Raw genomic sequence first — 18,544 nt, 5'->3', positions numbered from 1 at the left:
GTTGAGCAAGTCAGCCTGTAGGAAACCGGAGCTTAGTCTTGCTGGGAAAATTCTGAGCAATGGTGTAGAGTCATGATGACCTCAGAGTCATCGTACCCGAGTGGGGAGAGAAGTGGGTTTCTTATTCACCAACTCCCAGCAAACGCTGATTGAGAGCTGCATGTGTGTGGTAGGGGGAACAACTCCTGGGCACTTCTGGCCCCTGCAAGGGTAGATAAAATGAGTGTGAGCAGCCAGAGAATGTCCCCAGTTGAAGAAACACAGGTATTGGAGCACACTAAAGTGGTAAGGGCACAAGCCCTATTGCTCCCCTATGGCAGATAAGGAAACTGAGGCTTGAAGAAGCTGGCCTGAGGTCACGTGGCTGGGAACTACCAAGGCCATGAGGAACTGGACTCTTTCTGGCTTTCACTTGACAAAAAATGCCCCTGGAGAGGCATTAGCTTATCTCATCCTTCAGTAACCTTTACATCTCTCTGCACAAGGCTAATAGCCCAGGGGAAATTCCATACCTGCTTCCTGACTGAAGAGCCTTAATGAGGAGGAACTTATTAGAACCACAGACTAACAAGCTCTTAAATGTGCCTCTTTCCTTCATAGCAGCCGGTTTTATCTCCTGGTTTCTGAACAAGATCGTGAGCTTCTCAAATCCCTTTTCACTGTGTCACCTCTTGGACTTTACAATCTGAAAACAGGGGAACTGAGCCGCACAATTAGGGATGTTGTCCACTCTTGAAACACAGCGCAGAACGCGAGTTGTTACTCCGGGGCCTCCAACAAAATCCAAATGCCAGGCTAAGCCTTTTTCCCCCTCCATGAAATTCCTCTAACTCTATTAAAGAAAAAAAATCAATCAATTTACATGGTAACAGAGAAGGAAAGGATGGAAGATAAAATACTCCCCCATCTGTACTGGGGGTTAGATGGTAACAGAGGACAGGGTCGAGCACAAAATGCCCCCCTTTCTGTAGTGGAGGGCACGGCCTACAAGCTTCAAGAGCACAGCCAGAGATCCTGGGGATTTATTTTTCTTTTCCTAACCTGAGGCCTCTGATCTCTCACTTAACCTTTGACCTCTTCAATTCAGATAACCAGAGAACTGACATCTGGGGCTTAGGGCTGCTCAGAATGCCACCCTGCTTGCCTGGGCTCCTTCTGGCCTAGGAGACAAAACAAAGGGCCGCAAGGGGCCCCTAAGGAAGTAGCTCAGAGCCTGAGGCTATTCCTGTAGGGCCCTGCTCTGTAATCACTTCCCCACCAGGTCCCCACCTGGCCACATAGGGTGCTGCCTCATTACAGCTAAGGCCATTTAGAGCCTACTCTGTGCAGGAAAAAAAATAATAGAACAACATCAAGACATTGCTTTGACTCCGCATTTTAAAACTCAGACTGAAACAGGCTTCAACAAAGACCCATGAACCCCCCCACAAATAGGTCTTTCTTTTTCTATTTCCAGCCTCATTTTAAAACAGGGCCAGAGCCTGGATTTTTAACAGCAGCTACTTAGAAGTGGGTATGAGCCACTTGTTTGAAATTGAATCAGCTGTTTTTATTAAACCATGTATTTTCATTCTTGCCAGCAAAGCTGAGAGAAGATTTTCAAGCCTCTCTGGTGTACTTTTCAGAGCATTTTTATTGAAAGGAATGCTGAAAACCCAGGCCTGCATCCCTAAATTACTCCACTCCTATTGCACAGTGCAAAGGCTGGACCCAACTCTTTGTTTCAAACCCAGAAACAATACATGAAAAAGACTCCTTCCTGTAAATATCATTTCTAAATGAAGGGAACTTTGGCTCCCTTCTCCCCCACTACTGCCCCAGGTTTCCAGCTCTGTGGCTGCTCCTGGAGGCCACTTGCTGGTGACCTGGCAGCTCAGCAGTGACCACCACGGTGGTACCCAGGACTAGATGACTACTTAACCTGTGCTTTGGCAAGAGGCCATTTGCTGCTTCCTGGACAATTGTATGTCTCAGGGACAGATATTTCTGTGGAGTCTCCAGTTCCCAGACTGAAGTGAGTGGGCCTTTCATTCATGCATGTACCCACTGGCACATACATTCACTCATTTATTCATTCATACTCTTAGAACAGTGCCTGGCACATGAGGATGGCATGCCTGTAATTGTCATTCATATTCACAGCCATCATTTACCAGGGACCTCCTACTATGTGCCAGGGACTGGACATGAAACAAGTAAGACCCAGCCCCTCCCTTCACAGAGAGTTCACACGATTAGCATGTGGTTTTCTGCCCACCCAGCCTGCACACTGGAATCACTGAGAGCTTTTACAAGAAGCAGATGCTGGGCCCCACCCCAGAGATTCTGATTTAATTAGCTGTGGTGGGCTCCAGGTCTGTGTTTTGTGAAGGCCCCAGTCATTTCCAATGCACAATCACTGCTCTTGAGGGAAAGGCAGACAGCAAACAGCAATGGCCCAGGGTGGAGAGGGTAGAAGCAGCACCCTGGGCCCACAAGGAGGAGTGGGGTCTGTGGGGACAGAGCCAGGAGTGCAGCGTCCAGGCTCTCGGCCTCACGTGGAAAGGTGCTGGCTCAGGTAGTGAATGGCCATCAACTGTGATCAAATGGCCATCAGCTGTGGCTAGTTGGCCGTCAGCTGTAACCAGTGAGCCATTGGCCACTAATATAACTGCTGTGGCTACGCTAGCAAAAAATGGGGGCTAGCAAGATGGTGGCTGGGCTAGCAAGCGTGGATTACAGAGAGGCGGATGCCGCCAGCGAGAATATAGTGATATGACTCCCCTACCTATGTCTCCGTGGGTGTTCCTTTTTGGCCTCACTATGTCCTGCGTTCTTATGTGGGGAGTGGGAACTGAGACCCCGCGTGACACCCTGCATGACAGGGTCCATCTCTGACTGGAGTCAGGAAGGCCTTCTAGAAGAGCTTGGCATGCATGGGCTGGCCAAGGTATTGGGAGAAGAGGGACAGAGAGAAGATTCTAGGAGGCAGGGAAAGCACCGGCATAGAGCTGGACAGGGACAGGCAGAGTCTTGTCATCCACAGAAGGGGTTTGAACTTTGCCCGAGGGCAGTGGGGAGCAGAGGAGGGGAATGATCCAGTTTGCATTGTAGAAAGCGCCACCTGTTATACATTAGATTGGAAGGCAGCCAGACAGGAATCCAGCTGAGAAATGATAGTGGCTGGAGCGAAAGATGTATCAGTGTGACTTAGGTTGGGCTCCCCCAGGAGCAGACCATGAGAGGTAGTGTAGGACAGGTGTCACAGTTGTCCCACCCAAGGAATGAAAAAGATGGCATTGGTCCAGGGCTGCTCCTGGGATGGGGGGGTTAACTTCCCAGCATTCTGTCCTGCCCTCACCTTACCCCTAAGAGAGCTCCATGGGGGGGAGTCCCAGGCACTTGCAACAGGAAGCCAGCTAGGCATGTGGGAACGGTGAGTGCCAAGCAAATTAGTGTGGGACTGCAACAGCAGCTGTGACTAGGTCTGCACCCAGGAGTTTAGGCAATAAAAGATTGAGGTCAATTGATTACTCCTGAAAGAGGCTGGTGAGTGTGGTGTGAGTGATGGGTGGGGATGGAAATAAGGAGAGCCCCCAAGGGTAGGAGAGTGACCTCATCAATGCTGACTAAGGGCATGAGCATTAGAAGTGAAGCTTGGACCCCAGCATAAAATCAGCACAAATGTAGGCAGGTGCCAACCAACAACACTCTAAGTGTCCACGCAGGGCAGGATTGTGGGATTCTGGTCCTTTGAGCTTCCTGGACTTTTGGTCTCCTGGAGACAGGGATTTGCATTATTTACAGCAGGCCAGGCTGGGGCTCACAAAGAAGCTTAACCGGCTCTTCAGAACCTGGCTTTAATCCTGGTTCACCCCACAGCCACAACATGTGCCTTCTTCCCTCTCCTCTCCCTATGACAGAATTGCTGACATCCTCTGGTTAACTTCTCTCCCTTGACTCCCCTATCCAGTCAGCTGCACTGTTGGTTGTGAATTAGCTGGGGGCAAAGAGAAGAAATCTACTCAAACTAACTCAAGTCCAGGAGGCCAATTTATTAGATGGATACAAGAGCTGGGGGAGCAACTGAGGACAGGAAATGTAGTCAGGCTCCCTGTGGGTTCAGAAGTAGGCACCATAAAGACACCAGGAGTAGAAAGAAGGCCTTTCTCATTTTTGTCTGTGACCACATGGCCTCTCATCTTCTCCTCTCTCCGTTCGTTTGTTCTATCTCTCACTCATGTTACTTTCTGCTCCCCCTCCCTCTGGTATTTCCGCGTAAGTGAGCATACGGCCACTCCAGCCTGCGCGCATTTTGTGGCCTCTTAGTTTAAGCCAAGGTAAGTGGACATCACTCTTTGTGTCTCAATTCCTAATGCTCAGGGGAGAATAATCTGATTGGTAAGTAATAGAAGACCCAACTCAAACTGGTTTAAAACATATTGGCTTAAGTAACGTAAAGGTCAAAGGTAAACTGAAGGCCAGCTGGATCCAGGGGCTCAGGTTTGCTCCTTGGGAATTCTAACTCTCAGCCCCATTTTGCTCTGTGTTGGTTTCATTCTCAGGCAACTTCCCTTTAGGTTAGATCCTCCAGTTTAGCAGTCACATTAGAAAGAGTTCCAATTAAATTCCTAGGGTTGATTCATTGAGCCAATGAAGATCACGGCCTCATTGCTGAACCAGATGTGGGGACAGAGTCCCAAAGAGCAGTTTCCAGGCTCTCAGCCTCACGTGGAGAGGTGCTGGGTTGGGAAGTAGATGGACATCACCTGTGGCTATTGGCCATCAGCTGTAACCAGTGAGCCATTGACCACTATATATAACTGCCGTGGCTATGCTAGTAGCAGATGGTGGCTGAGCTAGCAAGAGCGGATTGCAGTCAGCAGTGCGGATTGCAGCTAGCACGTGGGATTGGTTAGTTAGCAGAGAAGTGGGCTGCAGGTTTCAGATCATGTGAATTCTCTTTCCTGTGTCTCCAACCCAGCTGCCAGCGAGAATATAGTGGTGTGACTCCCCTATCTATGGCTCCATGGGTGACCATATCCTGCATTCTTATGCAGGGAGCAGGAGCAGAGACCCCACCTGACACCCTGCATGACACCAGGGGTTCTGTCCCAGGGATGGAAATGCTGATTGGCCAAACCTCACTAACATGGATACCCTGAGACCAAAGGGACTATGAGTGGGAGGAGGAGGTTTCCCCCAAAGGGAAAGGAGGTGCTGATATCAGAAGAAGTAGATATCAGCAGGCAAAGTAACACCCAACATGGCCATGGAGGTGACAGCACTCCTTCTGCCTATCTCCAAGAGCTCTGAACATGGTTGTTTCCTTATGGTGATATGGAGCTGTGGGTCAGAGCCCCAGAGAGCAGTTTCCAGGCTCTCGGCCTCATGTGGAAAGGTGCTGGCTCGGTTATTAGAAGGCCATCCACTGTGGCTGGGTGACCATCAGTTGTTACTGGTTAGCCATTAGCCACTAATATAACTATCGTGTCTATGCTGGCAAGGGGGTTGGTTGGTTGGATGGTTGGTTGGCAGAGAAGCACAGAGCGGATTGCAGCTAGCAAGTGAGGTTGGCTGGTTGGCAGAGAAGCAGACTATGGATTGCACATCGTGTAGAGCCTGTTTTCTGTGTCTCCAACCCAGCCGCCAGCAAGACTATAGTGGTATGACTCCCCCATCCATGGCTCCATTGCTGTTCCTTTTTGACCTTACCATGTCCTGTATTCTTATGCGGGGAGCGGGACCAGAGACCCCGCATGACACATGATGCAGCAAGCAGGGTATGGCACCAGTCAGAATCCCCAAAGGTGTAATGGAGCAGTGTATACGTGTGAAAGCTCAGCTTCGGGAGGCCCGTGAGGAGCGGTGCTGGGAACGGGAGGCGCAGTCAGCCTGCGAGACTCGAGCCTCCGGATGGCACACCATCCTCTTTGCCATAGAAGGTGTCGCCTTCCTTTTGGTAATCTGCTGCTGCCGTAGGCTCCAAGGGTTGTGGACATCTTACACCAAGGCCTCCACCCAATCTGATGCCTGACACAGCGAGCAGGATTCCAGCGAAGTAGGAGTGGTGTCTGACTCTGAGCAGGAGGGCAGGTGGCCCCCACACGGTATGTGGTACCCGGTAACCACTGTTCTCAGGAGTTGGACGCCCTGGAGGGGTGGAATGACATGGATAGCTCTCCAGCCAGTGTGGAGAGGGCCCTGCAGGTTCTAGCTGAGCGGTTGCCGGAGGAGGCGAAGAGGACAGCCGGCCATGTGGGCTGGATGTTCCTCACTGCATTGCATCATAACATGGAGGACGGGCTTAATGAAATAGCCCAGGTAGGGGACCAGCAGTCCCGGGGGGAGACACTGGAAGCTCGGTGGGAGAGGCGCTGGAAGCTTGAGACAGTCGGTTGGAGGTTCTCACTGCAGTGCATCATAACTCAGAGGAAGTGCTTGCTGGAATAGCCCAGGTGCAGGACCAAGTGTCCTGGGGGGAGGCTTTGGACGTTCAGGTCCTCCCATTAGAGGAGGAGCCCCACAGTGGAGACTCTGAGGCAGAGGCGGAGGAAGCGAGTGGAGACAATATAGCTCCCAACCCGCACACCCAGCCCATCTTGAAGCAAAAGGTAAAGCATGAGCAGCCTTTGGGCCCCGGGGGGGGCATTGCAGCTGGTAACCCAGCTGTAACTGAGTTCACGACCTGCACCCCTTACACTCCCACTGAGCTGCAGGAGCTGGGGAGGAGGTACAGACAGAGCCCTGGAGAGCCAGTCTCAGCTTGGCTATTACATTTATGGGATGAGGAAGCAGACAACATTCTCTGCTCCCCAGGCAAGATGGAAAAGCTAGCCTTTGTGACAGTGCATCCATCCCTGCGACAAAGGTTACAGAACTGCCATAGGTTGGCCCACGTCCAGAGCAACCACACTCTGATGGAGTGGCTCACTGCTGCGGTACGCACAGTATGGGGACAGGCTGGCGAGCTGCCAGACACTGTGAGTCAATGGCAGTCACATACGGAACTTACTCAAATCATCCGTGAAATGGGTATGAGACATGCCATTTTCAACCCTAATGTGCAGGAGATGGATGACGAGCGTTTTACAACCAGCATGAGAGATCTGGTTTTGGATACTGCCCCTGCGAGTGCTTTTGGATCCTTGGTTGCCATTCTTACTCCCTATGTGGGGCGACGGATCCATGAAGTTACAACTGCCGTGGCCACCCTGGGGGATGTTGAAAGCCGGTGCCAAGGAAGTTAAGTCAGGAGGTCCGAGAAGTGAAAACCTGGAAGCCCAAACCAAAGGTAAAGGAGCGAGGTCGCGGGCCTCAGAGAGTAACATGTGCACAGATGTGGCGTGATCTCGTGGCAGCAGGGGTTGATCGGGAGAAAATAGACCAACAACCCAGTGCACTGCTGCTGGAACTTTGGGAACAGCTGCGTCCAGAACAGCAATTCCGAAGCCAAAAGGAGAAGTCTGGGAAAGTGCGACCCGTGTCCATCCAGGACTTCATGCGGCCACTTGAGGACGACTCCTTTCAGCTTGAGTAGGTGTGGGGCCAAGGTACCCGTTCAGAGGGGACAAGCAGGGACCAGAGGCCCCATGTGGAACTGTCCATACATTGGTCCCCTTCTAATGTGCAGAGGGTTTTGGCCCTAGTTGACACTGGCGCAGACTGCAGTCTTGTTTATGGGAACCCAGAACTGTTCACCGCACCAGCAATCTGCATTGATGGCTATGGGGGAAAGATTGTGACTATGAAAGCCGTTTCCTTGCCACTGGGTATAGGAAGGCTTCCCCCTCGTACCTCCAAGGTTTATGTCTCCCCCGTTCCGGAGTATATTGTAGGGGTGGACGTGCTACATGGCCTCAGCTTACAGACGTCGGTAGGAGAGTTCTGTCTCCGGATCCGGGTGGTGAAAGCGGTGACACGCGGTGTGGGGACAAAACCCCAAAAAAACAGTTTCCAGGCTCTCGGCCTCACATAGAAAGGTGCTGGCTCGGGTAGTAAATGGCCATCAACTGTGATCAGATGCCAGCAGCTGTGGCTAGTTGGCTGTCAGCTGTAACCCGTAAGCCATTGGCCACTAATATAACGGCTGTGGCTACGCTAGCAGAAAAAAGGAATGGGGCTAGCAAGAAGATGGTGGCTGGCAAGCGCGGACTGCTGTTAGGCAGATTATGTAGATCCTGCTTCCTGTGTCTCCAGCCCAGCTGCCAGCGAGAGTATATTGGTTTGACTCCCCTTCTATGGCTCCGTGGGTGTTCCTTTTTGGCCTTACCGTGTCCTGCATTCTTGGGCGGGGAGTGGGAGCTGAGACCCCGCCTGATGCCCTGCGTGACAAATGGCGCAGCAAGCAGGGTCCCCTGCACGACACTTGGCATAGTCGGCAGGATACGGTGCTGGCCAAAGCTCTCCGAAGGGCAGTGGAGCAGTTTGTGCGTATGAAAGCTCAGTCTGAGGAAGACCAGGAGGAGCAGCTGCCGGAGAGCTCGATTCCCGTGGAGGGGTGGAAAGATGTGGATGGTTCCCCAACCAGCAGAGGCCGGAGAAAGCGGAGAGAGCCAAGGTTGTTGCCGCCCTGTGGGCTGGGAACTGCTTGCTGAGGTAACTTGGATGCGGGACTTGTCCCAGGAGGAAAGGCTTGCTGAGTCCTCCGTGGGAGATGAGGGTGAGGTCAAGGTCATCCCTCACCCCCAGGACAGCCCTGGCGAATGACTATGGACTATGGGGAATTGCCTTCTATCCCTAATTTAATGGACGCTTGACTGTTTGGGAACATACCACCAGGTAGTGGGACTGGCGAGAATGTTTGCTTTTGTGTCTTGACTGGCCGCCATTGATAATATGTAAGCACCTTGATGTGAGCCGCTGTTGTTCCAGCACAGTACCCCGAGAGGCCCAGAGAGAGAGTGGCAGTGCCCTGAGGCCCTGGCTGTGTCCAGGAAGTCTGGCTGTGTCCAGAGAGAGTGGCAGTGCCCTGAGGCCCTGGCTGTGTCCAGGAAGTCTGGCTGTGCCCAGAGAGAGTGGCAGTGCCCTGAGAGCCCTGGCTGTGTCCAGAAAGTCTGGCTGTGTCCAGAGAGAGTGGCAATGCCCTGAGAGGCCCTGGCTGAGTCTAGGAAGTCTGGCTGTGTCCAGAGAGAGTGGCAGTGCCCTAAAAAACTCTGGCTGTGCCCGGGGAGACAGGTGGTACCCTAAGAAGCCCAGGAAGCCTGGCTGTGACCAGAAGTACTGTGGTGGTGCCCTGAGAAAAGCTGGCTGTGCCCAGGGAAACAGGTGGTACCCTAAGAAGCCCAGGATGTCTGGCTGTGCCCAGAAGTACTGGTGGTGCCCTGAGAAACCCTGGCTGTGCCCAGAGAGCCTGGCTGTGTTCAGGATAGTGCATTCACCTCCAGGCTCCTTGCACAGGGCCCCTCGCAGAAGACGCTTGTCGCGTAGATTGTGAGGCGAGACCCTGTAGGGGTGGAGTGTGGGGACAAACCCCCAAAAAAACAGTTTCCAGGCTCTCGGCCTCACATAGAAAGGTGCTGGCTCGGGTAGTAAATGGCCATCAACTGTGATCAGATGCCAGCAGCTGTGGCTAGTTGGCCGTCAGCTGTAACCCGTAAGCCATTGGCCACTAATATAACGGCTGTGGCTACGCTAGCAGAAAAAAGGAATGGGGGCTAGCAAGAAGATGGTGGCTGGCAAGCGCGGACTGCTGTTAGGCAGATTATGTAGATCCTGCTTCCTGTGTCTCCAGCCCAGCTGCCAGCGAGAGTATATTGGTTTGACTCCCCTATCTATGGCTCCGTGGGTGTTCCTTTTTGGCCTTACCGTGTCCTGCGTTCTTATGAGGGGAGCGGGAGCTGAGACCCCGCCTGATGCCCTGCGTGACAAATGGCGCAGCAAGCAGGGTCTCCTGCGTGACACGCGGGCATGCTCACCACCCTCCTCAAGTGTTGCCACAGCCCTGGCGCGTGGTTACAGTGCGACAGTACTGCCTGCCAGGAGGGCAGGAGGAGATTGGTCGTACATTTGAAATTCGAGAAGTCACATATTGTGAGGCTGACGCACTATCTCTTTAACTCCCCAGTATGGCCTGTCAAGAAGCCAGATGGGACCTGTTGAATGACTGTGGACTATGGGGAATTGCCTTCCATCCCTGATCTGATGGACCGCTTGACTGTTTGCTTGGGAATGTACCGCCCACCATGTAGTGGAACTGGCAGATGTTTGCTTCCTGTGTCTCACCTGGCTGCCAGCAAGACTGTGGTGCAGGAAGACCCCTTGTTGGGGTACTGGCGGATGTTTGCTTTTTTTTTTTTTTAAGATTTTATTGGGGAAGGGGAACAGGACTTTATTGGGGAACAGTGTGTACTTCCAGGACTTTTTGCCAAGTCAAGCTGTTGTCCTTTCAGTCTTAGTTGTAGAGGGTGCAGCTCAGCTCCACTTCCAGTTGCCGTTGCTAGTTACAGGGGGCGCAGCCCACCATCCGTTGCGGGAGTCGAACTGGCAAACTTGTGGTTGAGAGGATGCGCTCCAACCAACTGAGCCATCCGGAGGAAGCTCAGCTCAAGGTGCCATGTTCAATCTTAGTTGCAGGGAGCAGAGCCCACCATCTCTTGCGGGACTCGAGGAGTTGAACTGGCAACCTTGTGGTTGAGAGCCCACTGGCCCATGTGGGAATCGAACCGGCAGCCTTCCGAGTTAGGAGCACGGAGCTCCAACTGCCTGAACCACTGGGCCGGCCCCGGATGTTTGTTTTTGTGTCTCGACTGGCCCCCGTTGAAAATATGTAAGCACCTTGACTGTGAGCCACTATTGTTCCAGCATGGTACCCTGAGAAACCGTCTGTGTCCAGGAAGTTTGGCTGTGCCCAGAAAGACTGGTGGTACCCTGGGAAACCCTGGCTGTGAACAGAAAGTAGGTGGACATTGAGGAATACCCCTTGGGACACTGCTTGAACTGGACTGAAACTTATTCTCGTGAGCTGGGTTCCTGAAACAGGGCCCCTTGCGAAAGATTCTTGTTGCGCAGATTGTGAGGTGAGATCCTGTAGGGGTGGAGTGTGGGAACAGAGCCAGGAGTGCAGTTTCCAGGCTCTCGGCCTCACATGGAAAGGTGCTGGCTCAGGTAGTGAATGGCCATCAACTGTGATTGCATGGCCATCAGCTGTGGCTAGTTGGCCGTCAGCTGTCACCAGTGAGCCATTGGCCACTAACATAACTGCCGTGGCTACACTGGCAAGGGGATTGGTTGGTTGGTTGGTTGACAAGAAGTGGACTGTGGATTGTGCATCATGTGGCTCCTGCTTCCTGTGTCTCCAACCCAGCCGCCAGCGAGAATATAGTGGTGTGACTCCCCTATCCGTGGTGTGCTCTGTGGGTGTTCCTTTTTGGCCTCACCATGTCCTGCGTTTTTGTGTGGAGAGTGGGACCAGAGTCCCTGCATGACAGGAGCCAAAGCTGTCACCAAATCCTCCTGTTGCAGTAGGAATATTTTCCCTGTGAGTCCCCAAATGATGTAGGTGATGTTGGATCTGCCGGCAGTTTCTGGATGTGGGCTGGGATCGTGTCTCGTGAAGCCGAACAATGGACACACGGACCAGGGAGAGAGGCAAGGAGTTGTAAAGGAAGATAGTTTATTGGAGGCAGGAGAAGAGGTTGCAGCTCCCGAGCGGGAGGGGGTCCTGAATGGAGGTGCCCAGTGACTGAGGCAACAGTTCTTACTTTTGTACCTTCCCTTGCCTGCTGGGGGAAGGGGGCTGAAGTCTCCTAATAGAATTCACATATCAGGTTTGTCCTGTTTGCTTATCCTGAATGGATTAACAAACCAACCCATTCCTATCTATCAGATCTGCTCATTTGTCCTGCGAGAAGGGATTTGAGATTATCTATTAATCTCAAGGCGTATTCTCATGTCTCTGTCCTAGAGGGAAGGAGACGTTCCAGGACCTGGAATTTCAGGACATGGCTCTTATTTTGTTTATTCCACTAGGGACCGTTTCCCCCCACCCCCACCCCCGATCTACCTAGCAGTCATGCTAACTAACCTGTCTCAATGTGAGTTTTATCTGAACAATCTCTCTGAAATCTGCCTCTGCCTCTCCATGCTCCAGGAACCAAGTAGGGCTGACCATCAGTATGTAGGCACTGATCGAACCCTGAGCCTTGTATTGAGAAACTGTTGGTAAGTATTTATGAGCCTGAGTACTCAGGCGCCCCACCCAGGCCACCTATGTCCCTCTCCTGGAACCCCTAATTGTCACAGTCTAGGAACAAAAGGGCTAATGCTGAGCATGGCGGGACTGTCTAGGCCTTGTGCAGCCCCTTCTGATTGGTTGACCTAATGACCAGTAGTCCTATTGCTCTGGTGCCAGTAGTCACACATTTCAAGTATCACCCTGACTCGAGCAACAGCTTATCTGTCCTTTCACTCCACTCTGTCCGTCATACCCAATCCACCCTTCACACAGCCTCCAAAGAGTCAGTTTCCTAAACTCTAATCTAAGTTACTCATTGGCCTCCTTACCATTGTCCTGTGTCAAGTCCTAACTCCTTCATGGGTCTCAGGCTGCCTGCTCTTTGTGATCTGGTCCTGAATGCCTTTTCAACCTCCTCTTCCTGTCCACTCTCACCTCAACTGGTAGCCCTTCCATATGTGCATGCGTGTTCATGCCTCCCTGCCCTCTCCTAGACTGTTACCTGCATCTGATACTCTCAACCCAAATATTTATAGAGGACCGTGATGCTGAGAAATGCAGATAGAGACGCTCAGCCTTGGTGGTGGTGGTGGTGGGGTACTTGACCCCAGTGCAAGCTGCTCCAAGGAGGAAGATTCTTGGAGCCTGAGTAGGAAGCAGGAGGTCTGGGGCCTGGGAATGAGCTCAAGGAAACGGCCCTGTCACTGATTCCAGGGCTCTGAAAATCAGCCTCCAGCTCAGTTCCCATTCACTGGGCTCTGTCCACATGCTGGCCCACACACAGCTTGTGAAGAGCAAAGCTAAGATCCCAGCCCAGGCTCCCTCATTACTTCTCAACACCACATTCCCTTGTCACCTGTCTGTTTTGGTAAGAGAGCCTACTCCACTGCTATCATTAGAAGATGAAGGTTCTAGGAGGGCCAGAAGGAATGATGTGATTTCTCCCCAAACCTGCAGGAGCAGCAGGTTGGTTCACCTCATGGAGCCAGTAGCCACTGGAAGGCTGCACCTTATACACAGGTAAATACAGTAATTCTTTTCCTCTACCTCCCAGCAGCAGTAGCAGCAGCAGCAGCAGCAAGGATGTGAATTGATTGTCAGAAGCTGTTTAAGGCCCTGTGATTGAGGAGATGATCTGAGACAAGCTGCTCCGTAAAGTAAAGGCCAACAGCTGCCTGTGTGCACTTCAGCTGCTATGCTTTTTTAACAGGCAGTGTTGCGCATCAGCACTCACCCCACTTCACCAGCCCCAAGGAGGCGGAGATCTCGCCATGCTTTGGGCGGAGGGTGATCCGATTTAGTGACAGATGAGATGTTGAGGACTGAGCTCCCGAGTGTCAGAAAGTGCAACAGGTGGCGCTAAATAAGTCAGTTTCCTGTTCTTTGTGGGAGGGTCTCGATTATGAGTAAGAATTTCATGGAAATCTCAGGATTGGAAGGCAGGACGGATGGGGGAGACTCGGCCCTGCCCTAAGCTAAAGGATGGGAATTTCTTAGCTATATTTGAAGTATTTTATACAGAATCAGTTCTTTTATCTGAAGTGCCCATTCATTTATTCATCCATCCAACCACCCGTTCATCCATTCATCCACTCATTCAATAAATGCAAAATGCATGAGAGCTTGGGTTTTGACAGATGGGTTCCATTAGGTATGATCTCAGGCAATTCACCTCACCTTTCTGAGCCTCTGGATACTAATATGTCACCTGACTATTTGAGGATTATTGAGATAATGCTCATTAGGGACCGAGCCCAGTGCTGGGCCAGTACAGATGAGCAATTGCTCCAGTGCTCCAGGGAGTGGAAGAGGTGCTACATGGGTTTCAAAATGAAGTCACAGTCTCGGACACACATAACTATGCTCTAAGAGAGAGGGCATTCATGTGTAATAACCACAGAAAAGCTGACATGGCCAGAGATTTCTTCCCATTTAAAAAAGGAGGACAACTCAAGGGGACGGGAGAGACATTTGAACTGAACCTTAAAGGATAGGTAAGGAGAAAAGGTCTTCTTGCGAGGAGGGGATGGTGCAAACAAAGGCACATTCTTAGAACCTTACTATGCAAAGAATGACTCATGGAGAAGGAGCATCTGGGAGCTTGTTTAAAATGCAGACTTTCTGGGTCACCCCAAACCCAATGGATCACAATCTGCATTTGAACAACCAGGAAGTTCTTGTGCAGATCAAACTTGGAGGAGTTCAGGACAGACTGTTTCTGATCAGAAAGACTGATCTCTCTGTGAGACGCTCTTCTGAAAAGAGAAAGAACCCCCCTGCATGTTTGGGCAGATGGCAGGGGTGTGTGGCTGTGGCGTGTGTCCTAGAACCACGAGTCCCCAGGTACGTGGGAAGCAGAGCCCCACAGGCACATGGCGGGGATGTGCTTCAGGGCAGAATGTTCTCTGAAGCTGCATTTGCGCCTCAGGTGACAGGGTAGAGTCCTGTCCACTCACGCCCTCACTCATTTATTTATTCCACAAGCATTTGTGGGAGCACTTTTATGGGCCAGATGCCTTGCCAAGTTCTGCCCTAGTGATGTTGTCAGCCTCGGGCAAGTGACTTTTTCTCTTCGCCCTCAGTTTCTCCATTCGTCACGTCCAGATCACTGTGCCTTATACCCAAAGTTGCTTCCACTGCAAACATTTCTGTACCCTGCTCTTTTCCCAGTGCTTCCTCTCTTCTTCTATGCTCCTCCTCTATTCTCCACACTGATTTCTATCCTTACAGCAGGGAAAATCCTTATACCTCTCTATCTTAGATTGGGTTCCCAGAAGTGGACCAGGAAATGAGGATGCACGTGAAAGTGACTTACTAAAAAGTGGGGGGCCTGGGAAATGGGACTGGAAACAAAGAGGCCCCATCTGTAGGGGAGGGTAGAGAGAGTGGATTGCACCTCAGGACCCCCATGGTGAGGGGTGGGCCATACCTATCCAATCACTTCTGGCTCCCTATTGGCACAAACTAAGCTGGTTCCAGCAACCTGAGGACAGAGAACTCATGGTCCTGAGGGCTCAGGCGCAGGCTGTAGGTAGTGAGCACTTGGGGAGCTGGTGAGCAAGAGAACTGCAAAGAGACCCAGGGATAGGATGGAGCGTTGCCAGTGTCCATCACACTCTCTAAATAGTTATGGGCCGAGCTGAACTGAGGTTCTGAGGACAAAATTACACTAATAATGTTAGACTAAAGCCTCTCCTTCACTGAACACTTACTTTATGTCAAGTGCTGCCCTACACACTGACTACACAGTACCCCGTTTAATCTGTGGGACAATGCTTTAGATTAGAGGGCTTTTCAACTTTCCTCACTTCCACCCCATGAAACACCACTATTTCTTTGAACTTTCCCACCATAGAGCAAAATGACTGGCACACGTGAAGACTGTAGACTTTTACCAGGAAACAGGATGAAGAAGAGGCGTCAGGCAACTCGGAGTACTTGGGAAACCTCCGCTCCTCCACACCCTGCAGGACGCCATGCACTCCTAGAGGTTTGAGAATTATCTGGAAGAAAGAATAATTTGACTTCCCAAACACTTGGACTCAGAGATTCCATTTGTCCTTTAGTAGGCCTGGAAAACTCTGTGTAGTACTATAGATGCACAAAATCACATTGACTGAGTTTTATGACAATATAAGGCATTTTTCAAGGGTACTTGGAACTATGCATCATTTCCAGCTGACTTTAGGACCTAACCCTGTGTTAAAATTTAAGTTCTCAGCACAGTCACAGATATCACAGATAAGAAAACAGAGGCACAGACCGGGGAACTGACCTTCTTAGGGTCACACAGCTGATTAGGGAGGTGATTGTGCAGGTACTGAGCAAAGTTGAGCGAAGGTCTACACTGTGCCTGAGGCAGAGAGGGGCATTCAGTGTTTTTTGGAAAACTGGAGGGGCCTCGTCACTTGGGACAGTGCTCTGAGCAGCCCTGGGCTCTGCCCCTCCTTGGCTCCGTGGAGAGGAAATAACCCCTCATCCATCTTTTACCCAACCTCCTGTGCTCTGTATTGGCAGCAGCTGTTTGAGCTGGCTTCTGAAAGATGCTTAAGACTCTGCCAACCCAGTGCTTAATGCATGCAAAGCTTTTTCCAAAGAAGTCACTTAAAAGATTACAGAGAACAGAATCACACGCCCTGCCTCCAGCTTAGGGAGGCTGCAGCTGGTAGGCAGCTAAACTAAGGAAGCAGAGTCTTTAGTGATGCGAAAACAAAGTGAGCCTTCATTTGAGAAATCACTCAGAACACCAGCTGCAAGGGCTCATTCATTCACTCATTCATTCATTCATTCGCCTACTATTATATTTGCTGCACATCTACCATCTATCTATTCTATGGAGTGTGGGGCCCTGGGTTGGGCCCTGGGGATGGACTGCGGACGTGGTTCCTGCCCTCCTGGAGCTTACCTTCTAGGAGGAGGTGCCCACTTTGTCAGGAATCCCCACCTTCCCACAGCTTACCCCTGGTGTGGCGTCCTTTTCCCTACTCTTTCCCTGGAGAACAGTTCAGATTCCTCCTCACTCCCGCAGCACTTTGGAGAAGCCTGCAAGGTTTGTCAGGCCCCGGGGAAGGACCCATTCTGATTTCATTTATTTTCCTCATTAGCTTCTGCTCCCTACTCTTTCTGTATCCTTTTGATGTAAGAAATGTCCAAATCTGTAGAGAATTTTTATAAGAGTTTATTTGAGCCAAACTGATGACATGCTGCGTAGCAAGATCTCAAATGCTCCCAAGAATACAGTTTTGCAGCTTCTTTTATGCATTTGAAATTAAGGAGGGAACTTAGGGAAGATGACGTGAGTGAAGGTGGGACAAAGCATGGCAGGGATGGATTATGGGATAGTTAACATGATTATGTGCTCTCCTGAGGGTGATTATGGCTTATTTCAAAAGTGTGTAACCTAGATGCACAACCTGGGACACAGGGTGCACAGGACATTACTTGCTTGAGACAAAGATAAATCTTTTACTAACATGTTATATGCCTATGGGGTGACTACCATGAGCTGCCCAGTTAGGAACTTATGATCAGATCACCCTGTGAGATTACTTTCCCTAGAGGCCCTTTTTTTCTATCCATGCCCCTTTTCTTATCTGAATGGAAGAAGGCGGAAAAGGGAAATAATAAATTGTCAGTGAGTGCAGAGAAGATGAAAAGAAGAAAAACAGTTGAAGGTGAGAAGGGAAGGGAACAGAGAACGGCTCAGGGTGATGCACTGTGGTCACTTAATGACAGAGCATGGGCTGAAAGGTGGAGTCTCAAAGTACCTGGCTGCCCTCTTGCTCCGGTAAAGCTCTTCAGGTACTGAAAGGCCCAGGAAGGGAAGAGGACTAATGGACAGGAAGAGACAGAGCAGAAACGCATTCTAACCTTGCAGCTACATCTCCCAAGGTCACCAGTCTACTCAGATTTCTTTTTTTAAAAAATGTGAAACAATTAACAGTCCTTTCCCCATTCTCCAGTTCCCTAACACAAAAGTTAGCAAACTACAGCTTGTGGGACGAATCTCACTGGCTGCATGATTTTGTAAATAAAGTTTTATTGGAACATAGCCAAGCTTAGCTATGAGGCCTCACAACTGAGTTTGCAAACTCATCCTAGAAAAAGTGCTACATACCTCTGTCATGCAGGGTCTCAGCTCCCGCTCCCTCCGTAAGAAAGCAGGATGTGGCGAGGCCAAAAAGGAACACCCACGGAGCCATAGATAGGGGAGTCATATCACCATAGTATCGCTGCCGGCTGGGTTGGAGACACAGGAGCAGGAGCCTCACGATCTGCAATCCGCAGTCTGCTTCTCTGCCAACCAACCAACCCACCCCCTAGCTTTGCCACAGCAGTTATATTAGTTGGTAATGCCTAACCGGTAACAGCCGATGGCCAACCAGCCACAGCTGATGGCCATCTAGTAACTGAGTCAGCCCCTTTTCATGTGAGGCCGAGAGCCTGAAAACTGCTCTTTGGGACTGTGTCCCCAGAGCCTCATTGCTGAATATCACTACTGTCACCTTCGAAGTACTCCCCTTGGGAAGCTATGCACTGATGCCAGCACCTAGTCTACCCTTAAAGCAATTTTGGAACTCTTTTTCTGGAATGGCCATCAGAACTGTGGTCGTATTACCCTTGATGTCCTGAATGTCATCAAATGTCTTCCTTTCAATAATTTCTTTATCTTCAGGTAAAGAAAGAGGTAATTAAGGGCCAGATCAGGTGAGTAGGGAGGGTGTTCCAATGCAATTATTTGTTTAATGGCTAAAAACTCCTTCACAGACAGTGCCGTGTGGGCTGGTGCATTGTCGTGATGCAAGAGGCATGAATTGTTGGTGAAAAGTTCGGGTCTAACTTTTTCATGCAGCCTTTCCAGCACTTCCAAATAGTAAACTTAGTTAACTG

Source organism: Rhinolophus hipposideros (genome assembly GCF_964194185.1).
Source record: "Rhinolophus hipposideros genome assembly, chromosome: 14".
Lineage (NCBI taxonomy): Eukaryota > Metazoa > Chordata > Mammalia > Chiroptera > Rhinolophidae > Rhinolophus > Rhinolophus hipposideros.
The sequence above is the reverse complement of the archived record's forward strand: the minus strand, read 5'-3'. Positions refer to the sequence as shown.